This window comes from Bactrocera tryoni, unplaced genomic scaffold (genome assembly GCF_016617805.1).
Source record: "Bactrocera tryoni isolate S06 unplaced genomic scaffold, CSIRO_BtryS06_freeze2 scaffold_11, whole genome shotgun sequence".
Classification (NCBI taxonomy): domain Eukaryota; kingdom Metazoa; phylum Arthropoda; class Insecta; order Diptera; family Tephritidae; genus Bactrocera; species Bactrocera tryoni.
Genome location: NW_024395824.1, coordinates 898,440 through 904,338, shown reverse-complemented (window position 1 = coordinate 904,338; position 5,899 = coordinate 898,440). Strand labels below are relative to the sequence as shown.

At 38.4% G+C, this 5,899-nt stretch overlaps 1 pseudogene; it reads right to left on the bottom strand.

Annotated features, from left to right (window-relative positions):
- Positions 1–5,142: 5,142 nt before the first annotated feature.
- LOC120779929 lies at positions 5,143–5,345 on the bottom strand (annotated as a pseudogene).
- Between the last annotated feature and the right edge of the window lie 554 nt (positions 5,346–5,899).

Sequence of the window (5,899 nt, the reverse complement as noted above, 5' to 3'; positions counted from 1 at the left end):
CCGGTGAGGAGCCGGTCCAGATGGTTGGCCCCCGGCTGCCTTTGTATCTGTGCCTCGCCCCCATTTGGATCGGGGTGGCTCCTGCGGCGTGATTAGGCCACTCTTCCTTTTTCCGGCTTGGGTGTACGTGCTCGCGGGCAGTTCCCTGCTGTCGCCCCGCCTTACGGTCCGAGCTATGCTGACCGGGCCACGGTTGTTATCACCGCTGCCTTGTGCGCGAGCTGGCACGTCGCTGTCGTTTCCCTTTGCCGGAGACGCGTTGTTTCCTTGGCTCTTGCTCCTCGCTAGAGCCTCCGCTGACTCCGGGGTTTCCCGGAGGTTCCGTATGTACCACTTCATGGTGGAACCACTCATGCCTTTCTTGTGAGGGTCGTCGCACCCGTCGGGTTGGCCAGCTTCTGGGAGGGGGCGTTGCCCACCTCTTCTGCGCCTTCTCCTCCTTCTCCCTCTTGCGCCGTCAGGCTCTGCCTGATGCGACTCGCTAGAGGCCGACCCACTACACCTGCCGGCGGGGGTCTTGGTGACCTTAGTTTCTGCTGCAGCGGCACCAGGCGTTATCACCAGGTGAGCTCCGCTGCAAGAGGGCACGCCATCGTCATCCTCCCTGGCGTGTTCCTCAAACAGCGAACGCTCCTTTGGCATAAGAGCGTCGAGGAAGCTAAACTTCCGCCTAGCCCCTCGACCCCCCTTACCTTCCACCTCCTCGATCTCCATCTTATTTTCCGCTACCATAGTCCTTTGTCGTTGCCCTTGTCCGTCATCAAGTCCATTGTTTATGTTTGTTTTGTTGTTGTTGCTGGTCATACTGGTCTTTCGACCCCTGGCTTAAACAGGGTGAGCTGTCGGGTCTATGTTCTTTATGGGGAACTGAAAGATCCGCCACGCCAGAGCCCCTTGACGCGGTAAGGCCACCGTTACTTCCCAATTCGGCCCGGTGTTGGGAAGGCTCCGTTAGAATACAGCCACATTAACCTCCTGGCTGCAAAGTTCCAATGGGCACGGGAGTCGCATAACACCCTGGATTAGGAGGTGAAGATGGGTTTCCTTAAGGTACCTCACATACAATTAGCAATCATATAAAGTCAGCCGTATACTCGAAAATCCTGATAATAGCTTTATGGTGCTAGGTCAAGTTTTCTCCCAATTTTATCTGTTTTAATCCGAATGACACACTTTTTTGAGTAAAACACGCTCTGTAATTTTTATTGAGATATCTAAAATATTGACCAATATATGCAGTATAAACTCAACCGGAAATTCGAAAATCTTTATATTAGGTATATGGGGCTCAGGGAAGAATTGACCCGATTCAACCCATTTTTGATACACAGACATACTATTTACTATCAGCAAAGGGTTCTCTTTGAATGTATATATATTCATTGATATAGATACTGGGGCTTAAATGTTCGTAATCTAGGAGCTTGACCAGTTTTGGATGGATTTGAGTAGCTTTTGGTCCTAAGGCGGCTACTTTAAATTAATTAGTTCAGTTTTATCCCGTTATATTGATTGCTTCTTGATATTAAAATTTTCTATATGGAAATAATCGTGGGTGTAGGCCGATTTATCTCATTTTCGAACTGTGACATAGGAATACGAGAAGTAGGCCATGTACTATATTTAGTCGAAATCAATCGGTGGGAGTCCCGAGATATGAGGTTTCATCAAAAAGTAGGCGTTGCCACGCTCATCGTCCAATTTTCACATCGGCTCCTATAAAGCCCTCTAATAAAATATCGGATGTAAGATTTAATGTTTCTGGCGTATTTAGTTACTGATTTATTGCGCTCTTAGCAGTTTTTAACAGTGCCGATATATACGGAGTGACCGGTGTTATCTTCCGATTTCATACGGTCGATAATATTTTCGCTGAGCAAATTTGGTTGTTGTAGTTTTAGTAGTTTAGGAGATGTGTACATTAAACTTATTAGAGAGTGGGACAACGCCCATTTTTCACAATTTTTGACCCACAGTTATGGCACTTTATAAGTTTTCGGTTAAAGGCTTTTTTGGGCGTAGCAATGGTTTGGAGTAATCAACGAACTTGTACTTGTTTTACTAGGGAACCTGCATACCTAGCTTCATTAAAATATCTCAACTCATTTATATACATATACATATATAACCTTTTATCTATCTCGATTAGTTTTAGGCGGTACGTGTAACCGGTAAGTGAAAAAAAGATGCGTGGAGTCCCTACGCGCGGATGAAGTTATACTTCTTAGTGATATTCCAAGAAATGCATGTCATTTTGTATGAAAGAAAACTAGAAAACTTAAATTCACATTTTATAAATTTATTATGCACATAAAATGAAGAATAAAGCAAAGTCTAAATGAAGGAACTTTGACTAGAAAAGTAGTTCTGTCTCTTCGTTGGGGAAGAGAATATGCAGCGTAATCATCTCTCTTTTGTAATCCATCAACACGCGTTGAAGGCCCAGCAGTTATCGGTCAATTGGCGACCGTTGATTCATCAGTAGTTAAAGATGCTCCCGCAGAGATTGATGGAACAGCAAACGATGAATCTTTTTTTACGCGCTCTCTGATATTCCGCAGCTGTTTTCCTCTTCTTCGTTTGACTGCCAGCTATCATTTCCAATTTCTCCTTTTACCGCTTTGCTTTCTTTCGTGCTCGGTATTCACGATAATATTGTGCTGTTTTCCCTCCTCTTGAAACACGAGCTACACTGTCTTTTTCTGCTGCAAAATCAATTTAAAATCAAAAGATTAAAATTTTTGCCAATCCAATTGATATTAGTTTCAAGGCACAAGTTTAATGCACAAGGTGCATCTATTACGGACAATTGAAATATTCAAGAGAAACTTATCATCACATAACCTGGAATCCGCTGTGTTAAGCGTATTATCACTGTCATTTATTTTATCAACATTGATCGGAGGTCCAGCCAATTTGGCTGCCATATTTTCTTGTGAAGATCAGGTAGGTCGGAATTCGCCTCGCAATTTTAACATGTTTTACAATTCTCTCACATATTCTAAACGAGAATATGAAGAGACAGAAATATATGTATTTATAAAATGATTTCTTTGATATTCCATAGGATGGAAATATGTATGTATGTAGAACTCTTTTATTTTTGGTTTATTATTTTTCAAATTATTTAATGCTAATTTGATCTTATTTTATAATAACTCATTTTAAATATATAAAAGAATTACCTAAACATTATGATGATATTTTCATGATTCATACGCAATGTAGGAATGTAAGCAATTTCGTTTTGCCGTCGACATTTCAATTTCTCATGCTTCAATTTTTGCCTTCAACCAAGAAATCGCTTGTATGTATGTATGTGCAATATATGCCTTTGCGTTTTGCCGTCGGCATTTCCATATTGACATGCAAAAGTAATTATATATTTCATTCTTTCGTTTTGGCCCAATTTTGTATGTTAAGACAAGTGTCAATAATTGCGCCAAAATCAAATATATTATATATTCATATGTAAACATGTTTTAAACCTTACATAAAATTGAAGTGTCAATAATTGGGCCAATTTTTATAAAGTTGGAAATTTTGCGCGAATCTTTATTATATATTCATATGTAAACATGTTTTAAACTTTACATAAAATTGAAGTGTCAATAATTGCGCCAATTTTCATAAAGTTGGAAATTTTGCGCGAATAAGACGTGTGCGGGTTAAGTCGTGAATTTTGCCGAAAAATTTTGAAAGTGCCGAAAAATGCGAAACGAAATTTCAATAAATTTAAGTAAATTTACATGTATTTTAATTTATATTTAATTGTCAATAAATTTTTTAAAAATTATTTGTCCTAGTTGTCTATTTTTTATTTTCTCACACATTTCAGCCGATTTTTGTATAGAAATTTGACCGGCGTAGAAGCAAAATGCGAAACAATCATACATACATATATTATGTCATTTGCACATTTGTCTGTATGTTTGCGAAAGCAAATGTTCTACAAAAGCATATTTCTATATTCAAACAAAATTATTAGAACCATCGTATGTTTCTTATGTACATGCATAACCAAACCATACTTAAGTCAGCGCAACCGAAGTGTCAATGGTGGTGTTGGTGGTAAGCGCTTGGAAAGTCAAGATGCTACCACAGGTTCGAATCTCGACGGAATAAATTTTTAATTTTTTGCTTTTAACATCGTATACTATACATACAAATAAATATTTTTCTTACTAATAGAAATTAAATTTATCACAGCAATATACATAATATATTGCCAATTTTCATAAAGTTGGAAATATACATAATATTGCTGTGATAAATTTAATTTCTATTAGTAAGAAAAGTATTTATTTGTAAAGTATGCGCTGTTAAAAGGCATACATCTTCTATCCTATCATGTGTATCTGCACATGCTCATATGAGTGTATGTATACGCATGTGCGCGTTCAGAAATTGAAATCATATTTTCATCACTTATCAATATACTTATTACATGTGCGCGCATTGACTTGCATGTTCATACATTCATATATAGTACTTATATGTACATGTATTTGCATACATTGCCAAATAAATAATGCACAAGCATACAAACATACATAGGCGTACACATATGAATATGTCACCAACAAAAAATTGATCTTCACAAGACAATATGGCAGCCAAATTGGCGAAGAACAAGTGTAGTACATTTTACAACAAAAACGATTTCATTCATGAACGCAGGCGCAAATTCCACAAGCGATCTCGCTTCATTCATAAAAACAGAGGCCGTAACACCTCCCCGAGCATGCCTTTGCCAACTAGTCGTCTTTTCGCGACGATGGCAAAAGCTAAAAATCATAAATTGCACAACTTTCTGGTGTTTCTCGCAAAAATCTGCGTCGATATGTATTCACGATCATACGTATACATACATACATACATACACATTTACGCATGTTTGTAGGAGAAGCTGCTACAGCGGCAAGGGGTGACAATCGGCGGCCATTACTTTACTTATGCCATAGAAATTCTATTGCTACGAATATGGAAATGACAACGAAATAATGCAAATATGCATATTTCTAAAGGTCATTAATTTCTTTGAAGAAATGAAAGGAATGAATGATCCTGAGAAGTATAGTCTTAACTTTTCAACGGCCAACGCAGAGCATTTCAACCAAAAGGAATTTATTCATTAAAATCACCACTCAGAAGTCGTTTTATCCGCTGTAAGCGAACGATTTTCGAAGGGACATCATTTCTAATATGCCACAAGACAAAATTAGAAATGTACTTCTTATATCTCACGCTGTCAGATAAAACGATATACTTCGTCATTGCGGGTCGATTTCCAAAAAATGTAAATGAAGACTAACTACAGAAATGATCCTGTAAAGTATAGCCTTAATTTTTCAACGGCCAACGCAGAGTATTTCAACCAAAATATACGCAAAATAGTGGAGAATTCGCAGAAATGAAAGACAAACGAAAGAAAAAGAAGCATAACTTCAATAACGCACAAGCATACAAACATACATATGCGCACACATGTGAATATGTCAGCAACCAAAAATTGAAACATTGTTCTACAAAACCAACAACAGCATAAGCATGGCAACATTGTGTTGTTGGTAGAAAAGCCGAGCTGCGCCGAAAGAAACGAACAAACGATCGCCGATTGTCACCGCTTCGCTTGCTGCTCGAAAATCTTCGCAGACAAGGTTGCGTTAGATTCATATTAAGCAAGGTTGCGCAACCTGAATCTATCGCAACCTTTTCCGAACTCGTATAAGAAGTATAACTTCAAAAAACTATTATATGTACTGTGTAGCACCTTGTTGTAAGAGTATAAAAATTGTCAAAAGCGAACTGTAATATTTTAAGTTTCCAGATATTTCAAGGCATTTGTTTGACATTCGGACCGAATCATTTTTGATAATAATGTGTTCTTATGCCTAAC